Genomic DNA, 13585 nt, shown 5'->3' with positions numbered 1-13585 from the left:
GAGGCTGGTTCCGAGCCCAAGCGTCTCTGGCAGCGAGACCTGCCCTAGTGTTTGATGGCCGGGCGGCTCGGACTTAAAGGCGGCGGCTGGTTCTTCGCCAGCCCTAGCAGTGCTCACACACGTACACACCAGCAGAGAGAGATGGAGAAAGAGAGAGGGAAAGCGAGCTGGAGAGACTGCGCGAGGGGGGCGCGGGAAGAGGAAGGGGTAGGTAGAGCTGACCGGGATTAGGTGCTGGGTATCTTCACACGTTCCGTGGAGTGGGGGTGGAGAAAGGGAATGCAATTTGCATACTGTAAAGCTGGGCTCAGTTTACCCATCCGAGCCCCCTGCACAGAGATACACGCGCATACAAGCACATCTTTGACACTACTTTTTTTCGAGCCAAGGGGCAGAGTCAGTCACTAACTTCCAGAGTGGAAGCCTGCCCGGATCTGTGAGGTCACCCGCCAGGCGCACTCAGTCCCCCAACCAGTGGCCCTCCCGCCGCCCCTTCCCTGTGTCCCACCACCCCACCCCAAAATATCCTCGCCGGGACTGTGGAGGTGAAGTCTACGTACCGCACAGGACTAGGGGCGAAACCGGCGAGCAGGGACCGCTCTGGGCAGGCTCCATGGAGGAGCTACTCGGGCCTGGCGTCTCCGGCGCCCCGGACATGCCCTCCCTGGCGCTTCATCTCCATGCTCAGGCGCGGACCGGTCCCGCTGCCTCGTCCAGCCTTGGCGGAGTCTGCGTCTCAGTGCCCGGGTCGCGCTCAGGCTTGGTTCCGTGGGAGCCTAGGCTTGGCACAGTTGGATTCACGGTGCAGGAAACTTAAGAGGCAAAAGAGGAAGGGGGAAGCAAAGGAGAAAAGAGAGGAAGAGAGAAAGGGAGTAAGAGAGGGAGGGAGAGAGGCGAATGCGCCGGGCGAATGCGCCGGACGGACTGGGACCGCCGGCGCTGGCTCCGGGACGAGCAGTCCGGGGCTCCTTGCTTTCCGAGGCTGCCGAAGGATGGTGGAAATGACTTAAGGGGAGGAGACTGGGCAAGTCCTCAGGACTCGAACTCGAGAGATAAAACACCGGCCTTTTGGAAGAAAAAAGCCACAAGGCAAGCGCAAACGGTCCGAGTTTCTGAGTGAGGGGTGGGGTGGCAAGACCTGGAGGCTCCTGGCGCACCGAGCAGCTACACGTCTACCGCGACACTGGGAAACCAGTGAGCCGCTCCGGAGAGGAGTCGCAGGCCCTATGCATGGTCCTGCCCGGCCACTGGGGGACGCTCTGGAGCACGCTGGGGTTCTGGGCGCCGACGAGGTGGTGCTTTCTCCGTAGGTATGCCGCTCGCGGCGCCTACCTTCCCGACACGGGCAATTACATTGGCACGTGGGTGAACGATTCCTCAGAGACTAATTAATACCCGGAATAAACAGATCCCGCTCCCAGGTTCTCGGTGGGCCGGGCCCGCAGGGAGAAGGGGCTCCCGCGGCGTCTCTGGTGGCCGCAGCGCCCAGTCCCCCAGGGGCGTGAGGAGGACTGCGACCGCCAGAGGAGTGGTGGGGAGCGCAGTGGGGCGGTGTGTAAGGCAGGAATGGGTGCAGGAGGGTGCAGGGCCCCCTGGCCCGCCTCGAGCGCGGACTCGGGGCGCCGCGGACCTGTGGCTGCGGGACCCGACGAGGGGGCGCTGCTGACAGCCAGCCATTCAGCGCGCGACAGCCGAGAGGACTGGGCGACCTTGCGCGTTCGACTCCTCGCCGCGGGCTGGGCGGTGCGAGAGGAGTGGGGTGGAGGGGGGACGCGGGTACGGGCTTTGAGCCTTTGCCACCTCCCTCGTTCCTGACACCTTCTACCAACCAGCGTCTCCCACTCTCGGCCTCTCTGCTCTGACTCTCGCTTTCTCCATCTCTCTCTTGCTGTCTCTAAGTATCTTTCTCATTCTATCTCCTTTCTTTCTTGTGCTCTGTGCCTGTCCTTCGGCTGCATCTTTCTACCTCTCTCTGTGGGTCTCTTTCAGGATTTCCGACTCTCTCCAGCTCTGTATTTCCCTGTCTCTACCTCATCCAGCCATTCCTCTCAAACCTTGTCCTTTTCTTCTCCCTTTCACACTCTCCAGCGCACAACCCTAAAGCCAGCTTCTCCCTATCCGATGAGATGCCGGGACCAGGCCCTTCTAGTGCCGGCTGTGCCGCCAGCGCCTCCTCAGGGTGCCCAGACTCAGTCAACAAGTGTGAGCGGGGCTGAGAGCATTTTCTTCCACCCACTTTGCTGGTTACCTCTCCAAGTCCGCCCTTCACCAGAGCTGGAGCTGGAATGATGCTCTCTACACAATGAAAACTCGATTAATAATCTGTAAGAGTTGGGCTGAAATTTATCTCAGGAGCCCTAGTTGATGACATCCAAATACCACCGTGATTTTTAATGAGTCTTAGAGAGTCCTTTCCTCTAGTGTGGATATTGGACACCTCAGGCTCCACCATTTCTGGCTGGTAGAGGGCCCAGACACAATAGGTCCTGGAGGACTACAGGTTCAGTTCCCCTAGAGAAGCTGCCAACCACCCCCCCCCACCCCAGCCCCCAACACCGACAATCAGCAGAACCACCCTTTTCTGGAACAAAGGCAGAAAGAACCCCACTGAGACCTTCCCCTGGAATCAGACCTCCAATTTAGATCCCCACTGTAGGACTTAGTGCCAGGCACTTTGAGGCCTACACTTTCCCTTCCAGCTAAAAATAGGTCTTTAAAGAGCAAACTCTTCTAATCTCAAAAGTTGTATTCTGCTGCTGTGACCTCTTGGAATTCATTGGGGCATATGCAGAGTAAGGCAGTGAAGCACATTTTCTAAGTGGGACTCTGCAAATGCACTTTGGAAAAAATGCACATTTATATATAGCATAGTTGCAATGTTATCTTGGCTATCTTCATTTACCTGGTTTTTCACATTCTTAAGTTTAAAGAAGAAAAATAAATGTTAAGGCACCCATATCTAAGGCTGAAGGGTCGAGGTAGAGCAAGGGAAGCTTTGTCTGTCTTCACCCTTTAGGATTCAAGAGGCCATCCTAAAATTGATCCCCACTCCTACATGAGTTCCCAGGCCCTCCCAGGCTGGAGTGTGGAGCTGGAGTGAATGTTGCCTGCCTCTCCCCAGATGCCCAGGTACAATGCTGTCAGGGCTGAACTTGGAATATGACCTTTGGGAAAAACGAGAAAGAATCAGGCCAGCTTTGGGATACACCACGTTCTTTTTTCTAAATCTTACTTCAAAAACATTCTGCCTCTAGTGCCATTTAGCCTTAAAAATTACTGCTTATGAAATAGAGAGACGATCAAGGACCTTAAAATCTCTGTCTGAATGGGACTGATTATTTAAGAAAAGCACCACAGGCACCTAGTAATGGGAACTGGTCTGACACTTTGTTCTGTGACAGAGGGTGCCAAAGAGCTTTTTATGGTAATGACCTGAGACCTTCTGCCCAGACATTCAACTCTTACTGGATCCTATGAGACACTTTGCCTGAGATATGAAACAGCAGTGGATTGTCACTTTTTGTATCTTTGCTAGAGTCTTCATTTCCTGTAGTACTCAATTAGAAAAGGACACTAAACCAGGTAAAACTTAATCATTGTTTCTGCTAAACCTCTTCAATTTTAATGACATAATATTAAATGGGGTGAGAGGCAATGGGAGACAAGGATGGCTCGTTCACCCTCCATCTTTCCTATTATTTGCTTTAAAAAGAAGTAAAAACAATAAGGACATGATTTTCAGACATTCTTCTGTTTAAAGTGTTACCCCACTCTAAAATATACTCTTAGAATACATCTGCAATCAGCCTTACCAGGACAGGACAAAAGTGTATCCTTAAGGAGTATAGTATTTGCGCCAATTTTTTTCAGGCGTTACCCTGAAAAGTTTATGTTAAGAATTCTTTTGGAAATCACTCTCTAAATTTTGCGTGTGATGCAACTTAGTACACATATAAACTCAGCATCAATTATAACCATGGTAAAAAACAATCCTCTGCCCTCTGCTTTTCCCCAAGCTCAACTGATTCAATCTGAAATGAATAGTATAAAGCAATATATATTCTTCTCCAAGAAATATGTCTTTTAAAAGAATTAAAATGAGCTACCAAAGGAAACAGTGATATTAAACAATTTTCCTGATAATTAAGACCAGAAAAAAATTAAAATTAGAATTCATCTGAGATATACCGATAATTCTGTTAACTGTAATTAGTTGTTTTGGTTGATTTGGTTTGGTTCACTTGTATGACTCTCTTTTTCTGAGGGGGAAAGAAAGGGCAGAAGTTGAAAGTTTGAATTATCTTGGGGCTGGGGAAAAGAAAGAAAGAGATTAACTTCGAGTTCCATAAAACTCTGTCCTAAAATGAACCTGTCTTAAAATGCACAAATATCATCATCTTTTATCCAAAATCCAAATAAAAACAGAAAACGGTTGTTATGAAGCATCCAGCTGTGGTCTTGCCTAGGCTTCAGGCCAAATTATATCACTTTGTACATAGTAACTGCATTGTACCTATTTTTTTCCCTAACAGTGACACAAAACTTATAAGGCATGCATTATCCTTCTGCCTTGACCTCAGTATAACCTGGTATTTGCATGTTGATGACCTTGGAAAAATGCCTGAAGACTCCTCTGGCCTCAATACCTCCCCCTCTATAATGAAGAAGTAGGATTAGATGATGTGTAAAATGCCTTTATTCTATTTTTGTATGATTAAATAAATGTAAAGTCACCTCTGCCTTAAGAAACTTCACAAATGACAATTGTATACTGCATTATGATTTTCAAAAATATTAACAATTTAAAAGAATACATTTTGTTCAGTGCATTGCAAAGATTTTAGGCAAGTGTGTTTCTGGGTTTGAGGACTTTTTGTGCATTTCTTCTGTGCCCCACCCTCGTAACCTTTTTTCAAGGTCAAGGGTTGACTCTATTGTATTAATTACATCATTTTTTTCAAATAAATTGTTTGCACATGTTTTTAATGTCATTGATTTATGAGAATGTACACTCAGAATGGCATCCCTATTAGACTTATATTTGTTTAAAAGACCCATAGCCATTTTCACTACTTTTGTAAAATATTTAAATGTCACTCAGGACAACTAAGAAACTCCCTGGCCCTTCCACACCCCAAGCTATTTTGCTAGTGGAAGGAAAGAAGGATCATTTGCAAAGTGATTTGGTATTTGAATGTAGTAGAACTTGGTTAATAACTATGAGGCATGTGTGCTAAATTACCTTTACAAGAATGCTTTAATAACAAGATCACTGGACTAGAGAGAAAAAATAGCCGTCAAGCTCTGGAATAAAAAAAAATTAAAGAGAATCAAAAAGCTTTATGTAGAAGGCATTTTCTTTTTTAGAGGTAATTTATATGCTCAGTCTTTGAATCCATATTTCATTTATTCTGCTAGGTGAGAACAGAGGGTTCTCAAAGGTAGGGTAGTTTTAATTATACTCACAAACTTTAAAAAGAGAATGAGCACAATAAGAGAAATTGAAGAAAGTCGGCATTAAAAAGGCAGTTGAATGCAAAAGATGGGAAGATTGGGTCATTGCTCAAAAATCATAACTAAAATTTTAAAAATATTGTGACTAAGCAAATCTTTGCATTATAATCTAATTACAAAAATTCTTCAAGGTGGTCCCTCCAAGGCTTATTAATTGACAGTTAGTTCCCTGAAGCAGAATCATTAAAGACAAAGAACTTGATAACCAATGTTCTGTTAACAAAGTGAAACACAGTCTATGCTTTCAGCCAGAAAGAACACTAGGGCTCTGAACCACATAGAGGTGGAAGAAATTATGAGGACAAAGGCTGCAAGCCCTGTGGTTGCCTGAATGCTGAAAATGAGGCTGCGAATGCATATTTCATCTCCATAATCTAAAGTCCATGGCTACTTTGAAACACATGTCTTTCCAGCTTTTATCCTGATCTGGTGATATGAAAACAGAACTGAAAACTATAAGATTTACACAGGAAAGGAGCAAATGGCTGCTTCAACCCAAATATCATAATGATAAGAATGTCTTGGATTAAAAAAAAAAAGAATGTCTTGGATTAGACATCTTTTAAATAAAAACTTTCACAGGGATGCAACGACCCCCTCAATTTCACTTTTTAACATCAGATTAATGAAAAAAACTATACCAGAATATTGCCATAATTAACTTCAAGGGTGATGCCATAAGAATCACATAATCTTACATTTTTCTGTTTCTTCTAGCTCTAATAATAAAATGCTTTTGATAAAACTCAAAAGCAAAATGGTGTAACATCAAATTTTGTATTAAACTGGGGGTTAGTTCCTCAAAGGTCCACAGATTTCAATAGGATAATAATGGCTACCCATTTAGGGAGTGCTATTAGGCATATGCCAGGAACCGTGCCCTGGATTTTATTTGCCTTATCCTGCTTGTTTGCCTAGTGATTCTGGGAGCATCAATTTGCAACTTAGTTTTGCAAGGAAACCTCTTACGTTCGATAAGATCTCCTTCCTCACACTCGTTCTCCATCAGCTGACTTCAAATCTGAGTGCTGCTGGACCATTCATTGCCACTGCCCCTGCGTGTAACTCTCTACTTGAGCTTCAGTATCACCATTCCCTCTCCAGATCTTTCAACTAATCTTCCAACCACTCCTTCTCAGATTATCCACATGTTCATCTGCATACATTAAACACTGGTGCTTCTAACAGTTCCATCAGTAACTCTTTTTCTCTTTTCATTCTGACCAGGCAATCCTGTCAGTTCCCATGATTGCATTTACTATTTATTCTCAATGACCAACTAGTTCATAAATTCAGCTCTGATATTTTTCTTGACCCAACTATCCAATTGTCCACTTAGATATCCTAGAGATACTTAGAATTAATACGTCTAAAACTGAACACATTATTACCATTACATTACACATTACATAGTCTGTTAGTTGGTGTAACAGATTCTAGAGTTCTCTACTTGTAACAGGATTAAGTTCATGCCCTTTGCCAAGTGACCTCACAGTGGAATGGGGGAGTTTTCTTCCTCATATATGCAAAATTTCTTTCTTTCTCCCTTCCTTATTTCTTCCTTCCTTCCTTTCCTTCCTTCATCTCCTTACTTCCTACAAAATCCTTCTTTAGGATTCCTTTCAATGCTAATCAGAGTCTTCAAAAGATATATCATGTTTCCAAATTGTTCCTCTGGCCTCCAGGAGAATAACACACACCAGGTAGAAACTGCATCCTTCACTATGGGTCCTGAAATGAAAAATCACTTGGAGCAGACCGGAACCTGACCTGTGACCTGGAGCACAGTCATCAAAGCTAACTTGCAGTCCCACAGATTCAAAAGTGAGCAATAAATGTTTATTGTTTAACTATCAAAATGTTGGCATTATTTGTTTTGGAGCCAAAGTTGACTAATTAGTGACACCACTGCCATATTGGAAAACAAAAGTATCAGTTTCCCTTATGCTTTCTTTTTTTTACTACACATCAAAAATAAAATTACTAACACCTCTCAACTTTTCACATGATTATCTCTCCTCTGCTCTGTCCCTACTACTGACTGAGGCTCATATCATCAGTCACCTGGTCTATGGCAATGGTCTTCTAACTAATCTCCCCCCTTTCAGCTTCTTCTTCCATACATATGTCCTCCTCAGTGCCACCTGGATGACACAACTCAATCATCATACACTTGTTAAAGTCTCTTCACAGCCTCCCACTGCTTACCGAATCAAGTCAAATTTCTTAGCCCAGCACAGAAGACTGCTCTGAGTTGACCTCTGTCCACTCCTTCATCCTCATCTCCTGTCTCCTGGCCCCCACTTGACTGCATACTTCACATTCATCAGTTAAAAGATCTTTAGAGCTTCCAACACACAACTGTATGTCTCAACTTGGGGCCTCTGCACCTTCTTCCTTTTGTTTTGAATCCTCTCACCCCAACCTCTAGATGAACCCCTAATCTTCCTACAAATCTCTGCTCAGAGATCACCTCCCATCCTCTCCACTTGCCCCAGAGATCTGCACACTAAAACATATTATTAAATCAATTACATCATGCTGTTTATACATTTGTCTTCTCTCCTGGACTTTGTCATTCACTTTTGTACCCCTTGCCTTACCTTGGACTAGATTAAATTGGAAAGCACAGTGCCCAGAGAACAGCCTAGTGCACCTCTTAAAAGAAAGTATATCAGAGACTATGGAATAAAAAGTCTTCCTCCATGAAGTATGTAAATAGTACATAATGGAGAAGGTTTTGAGGCAAATCTCAGCCCAGTGAAATTAGTAAAAGTAGCAGGACCAGTGTGGGAGGATTAGGCCAGAAGGCATAAGCTCCTTCACCCCAACACACTCAGAGTCTTCTCAGAATCAGGGGCTGAATGAATAATCTGGTGTGAATGTGTTACTCAGTGACTGATTAACCCCCTCACTTCCAGGACCAAGAATACCTTGGTACCAAAAAGTCCCCAGATATCCCTAAATTCTAGTTTCATCTTGAATGGGTATACCCCAGATCCTATCTCACATTTCAGTTATTTCACCTCTTAATCAGTTTCTTACCTAAAGACAGCAGGGGATGGAGAGAGGAGGGTTCAAGAGAGAAACATGAACATCATCATCATCATAGAACTACCAATTCTGGTAAATGGGGTTAACCCATAGAAAAACAGGATACTAGGCCTTAGGACTCTGGGCTTCTGAATGAATATTTTTGGAAGCAAGTAGAACTATGAGACCTTTGGTCAAGGATAAACACTAGCACTTCTTCCTGTCACAGTTAAACTCCTCACATGATAAACACCAATGGCTCTTGCTTCATGATCTCTAAGGTCTCACTAAACACCCCTGAGTCGTGTCTCCCTCCCTCCGTTGACAGGACTCTAAGGTAACCTGTAGCCTATATTTTACTGGATTTGATGGCGTTTCTCAATTTTCATATCAATTCTCCACAAAATCATCCTTTCTGGGTTTCTTTTCTATGTCTTTGGCAGTTTCTTATCTCTGGTGATGGCTATTCTTACCAACTTTCTCCAGGGTTGTCAGTGTTCAGTCTTTCAAGCCCTTCCCTTTGGCCTAAACTGCACTCTAGTATCTTCAGCCACCAGGGAGCATCTTCATTCAAATGTCCTACTGTTGTCTGACAAACAATGTTCAAGAATGAACTCACCATGGGGCACCTAGGTGGCACAGCTCATTAAGTGTCCACTCTTGAATTCAGCTTAAGTCGTGATCTCAGGGTCGTGAGAGGGAGTACCACACTGGGCTCCATGTGGATTCTGCTTGGGACTCCCTCTCCCTCTCCCTCTGCCTCTTGCCCCTGCTCTTTCTCTATATATATAATAAAATCTTTTTTAAAAAAATAAGAATGAACTCACCAAAACCACCAATAACCACCCCACAATACAGACACATGTTCCTACTCACAGCTAAGCTAATTTTCTCTGTACATAGCCTTTAAAGCGTAGAATTAACTCTCATTGTTTTCGTACATATCCCCTGGACTAGTCAGGCACACTGTGGTGTCAAGTCGTCCTTCAGAATATCCATTGCAACCACCTCCTTGCCACTGTAGACCATGTCTTCATCACCTCTCATCTGGACAAGCTACCTTCTGATTTCCCTGGCTATAATCTATTTCCCCAATTAATCTCATTACTGCAAGCGCCATAATGGTAGGGACTATGTCTTACTCACCTGTGTACTTCCAGCACATAGTAGACTCCCAATAAATATTTGCCTGATGCATGGATCAATTCTTTATGCTACCTCCAGCTTATTTCTTAAATAACATATTTGTTGTATTATTCCACTGTGCACACACACACACTACTTTCATTTATCTTCCCACGTCCATAGCAGTGCTGTTTTTGTGTGTTTTTTCCAATTAACTATTTCTTCAAGAGAGCCCTCACTCAGAAACATGACAAGCAAAGCAGAAACGTAAAGCGTCTCTGGTTAAATCTGGGGTAGAATGCTACATCTACACCTATAGCCGTCTCTATGCCGCCTTCTTTCCTCTGTCCCATCCCCAAGCAATCCTAGAGCTAGTAACTGCCTGGGGTACCCTAAGACAGTAGTTTCCAAACCTTAGTTTGCTTAATTTTCACCTAGAGAGTTTATTAATATTCACATTAGAGGCCCTACTTCCTATTATGGTTTATTAGTCTAAGCTTTGATCCTGAAAAGGATGCATTTTAACAAGCATCCAGGTGATCCTGATAAACAGACAGAAGAATGCACTTGGAGAGACCTTACCTTAGAAAGTGATGGATTGGAATGTAAAAACCCTATCATACAGGGTGACATCTAAACCTCCTGTGGTAGCAATTAAAGTCAAAGCCTCATGAGAAGATTACAACTGAGTAAAGACTGAAGGAGGTAACAGAATAAGCCATGTGGATATTTGGAGTAAGAGCTATTCAGACAGAGGTGCCTGGGTGGCTCAGTCAGTTGGTTAAGCGTCTGCCTTCGGCTCAGGTCACAATCATGATCCCAGGATCCTGGGAGCATGTCCCGCATTAAGTCCTGAATTGGGCTCCTTGCCCAGAGGGGAGCCCGCTTCTCCCTCTACCTGCTGCTCTCCATGCTTGTGTGCGCTCGTGCTCTCTCTCTCTGGCAAATAAATAAAATAAAAAAAAACAGACTGAGAAGTAGTACACACTAATGTTGGAGGAAGCCCGGAAGGAGGAGGAAGCAACTCAGTCAAATGCCTTGGTAAGTCAGGTAAGATTGGAACTAACAACTGAATTTAGAACTAAGGAAGTCTTTGGTGACCTTAGCAAGAGGAGTTTTAGTGGGTGAATATGAAGAAGCTGAATGGAGCAAATTCAAGAAAGAAATACAAAAAGTATGAGTGTGTACACAGTGCATATAGGCCAGTCTTTCCAGATGTTCTTTCACCCCTTTTTAATTTCCTTCTACCTGAGTCTCTGTACCATCTAGTACCAATGTACTCATACTGGCATTTTATCATATTTAACCCTCAATGATACTTACTATGTTTGTATCATCTTTCTAATCTGGAAGATCTTAATGGAGAAAATCAGTATCTCCTTTTACATCTGCAACCCCCCCCCCAGTGAGTTATATAATTCTGCACCTATAGTATTTGAAAACACATGATGAACTAATAAATATTTTCTAATGACATTCTCTACCCCTTGTTCTAGTTCTTCTGGTTATAATCTTAATTATAGGTCAAATTTCTAGTCCTCACTTTGAACTTGAAGGAACTTCATGAAATGGTACTACCCAAAATATATCTTTTAGTATTTTCTTATATAGCCCTCTGCTTTAGTTAAGACAGTTTATTGACCATTTCCTGAAAAGAGAACATTTATTTTTACCTGTCATTTTAATTATAATATTATTCTTGTCTAAAAATTCGTCCTCCAACCCAAGGGCTTTTCTCCTCTCAGAAAGTAACCAAGAAAGAATCCTAATCTCAAATTTTGGTCCTCTTTTTTTAAATATATAGTTACTCCAGATTTTAGACTTATTGTCTATACCTCAACATCATGATCTCTCATATTACCTACTGGATTCAAATATTCTACTTTTATATACATTCCATTTTTTAAAAAAATATCTTAGACCGAGCTTAGCATTTTTAGTTTTGTTTATTCTAACCATCAAATAACACTTTAGGACCAATGAAAAATCAGATGAGAAACAAAATATCACCACACATGAGGACATTTAATGAAAGATTAATATGAGAGAATGCAAAAATAAATGATGAAGGGACGGATGGAGAGATGAAAAGGACTTTACAGTTATTTCATTCATCATACAGTATCTTCTTTAATACTCTCAAGAGCCATAGGATGTGGGTAGTATACTTTTTATAAGACTATGATGAAATAGTCTTTTTTTAAAAAGATTTATTTATTGGAGTCAAAGAGAGCAAGAGAGCACGAGTGGGGGCGGGGGGCAGAAGGCAAAGGAAGAGGGAAAAGCAGCCTCCCCACTGAGCAAGGAGCCCAACACTGGCGTTCAATCCCAAGACCTTGGAATGATGACCTAAGCCGAAGTCAGATGCTTAACCGACTTAGCCACCCAGGCGCCCCTATGGTGAAATAGTCTTAAAGAGGTTTATCTGCCCAAGATTATGCCAGGACATTGGAACCTAAATCTCTGACTCTAGAATCCAGCCCTTTCTTATTTCCTTCATATCTGCTTGCTGGATAAAAATATAAAACCACTTAAAACCTAATTCAAAGCTGTTTTCCAACGTCTTCACTTAGATAGAATTGATGAGGTTTTGATGAATTTGTTTTTCAATGAAATTGTAGTTATTTTTTTCTTCTTTAATAACATACGAACTAATTGGTTTGATCATTTAACTTAACAAAGTATCAGCAAAACAAAGTCCACCATTCTTAAACAACTCTGGTTTTGAACACTTTACGTCTCGAAGCATTGTCAGACTACCATTGATTCCAACAGTAATGGTTTACAAGTTTGAGTTTCTGAAAATCAAGATAAAAATATTCTCTGGGAATACATGTCCTCTTTGGAGTGGACTTCTTTCTACCATAAGACCCTCCTCTCAGATTTCTGATCTTAAGAAAACAAAACAAAGAATAGTTTATTAACCAAGTGCTTTCTGAGCCTATATGAACTCCACCCCTCAGATATACTTAAAAAGATGTTCTGTTTACTTCCTTAGTATGGAAACTCTTAGGAATTTTGAAAGTTTTCTTAACCTTCTTAGGTCACTGGGGCACCATGAGAGATCTGAGTTAATAATTTAGTAACAGGTATCCCAACATGATGAAATCGTTCAAGGTTAGCAACAAAAATCTGGCAATCCTATTTGCTTTACTTTTGGTCATGGGCTCTAAGTGAAAAACTAAGAAAAGAAAGTTATATGGCAACACATGATGCTATAAAAGAAGTATATTCGCTAAGAAGAAGAACCAACTAGTTAAGGCAGCCAAGTAGTTCACTCAGCATCCCAAGTGCCCGCCCATGGTGCCCTCAGTCTGTAGCTTATAACCTAAAATTATCTGTCCCCAAACTTGAGTTTATGTTGAGATATTCAGAGGAGTTGTGTATAAAAGTGCTTTAATTTTTAAAATTATCTTTGATGTGGGGTGCCTGGGTGGCTCAGTTGGTTAAGTGTTGAACTCTTGATTTTGGCTCAGGTCACGATCTCAGGATTGTAAGATAGAGCCCCTGTGTCAGGATCCACACTAGGCGTGGAGTCTCCTTGAGATTCTCTCTCTCCCTTTGCCCTTCCCCTACTCATGCTCTCTTTCTCTAAAATAAATAAGTAAAATATTTAATAAAATAAAATTACCTTTGACAAATATGAAATCAGGGTAAGTTAAATTTAACTGTATATTAGTTATTTTCTCATTTTATATAACATTAAATGCTTTTTGGTTGTTTTCATGGCAAATTGTGAATCTGCAATGTAGAGATTTTGGATTTCAGTTTCTATAATTCAAAATAAAGATGAACTATATTAGACACATGTTAATTTTGTGAAAAATGATCTCCCAATTGACTAAGATACGATTTATCTTTAGACTATACATTTTTATATTTTAAATCTCAAGTTTACTACTTCTAACTTGTG

At 42.3% G+C, this 13585-nt stretch overlaps 1 protein-coding gene across 1 annotated transcript in view; it reads right to left on the bottom strand.

Moving 5' to 3' along the window:
* NXPH1 (neurexophilin 1) overlaps positions 1–932 on the bottom strand; it is a 285500-nt gene extending 284568 nt beyond the window's left edge. The window contains exon 1 of the mRNA XM_057304416.1: positions 561–932. The gene's annotated coding sequence lies outside the window, so the exon portion shown is untranslated. The remainder of the gene's footprint in view (positions 1–560) is intronic.
* Positions 933–13585: the final 12653 nt, after the last annotated feature.

The sequence above is a fragment of the Ursus arctos genome, unplaced genomic scaffold, assembly GCF_023065955.2.
Source record: "Ursus arctos isolate Adak ecotype North America unplaced genomic scaffold, UrsArc2.0 scaffold_3, whole genome shotgun sequence".
Classification (NCBI taxonomy): domain Eukaryota; kingdom Metazoa; phylum Chordata; class Mammalia; order Carnivora; family Ursidae; genus Ursus; species Ursus arctos.
This window is presented reverse-complemented; position numbering and strand designations above follow the sequence as displayed.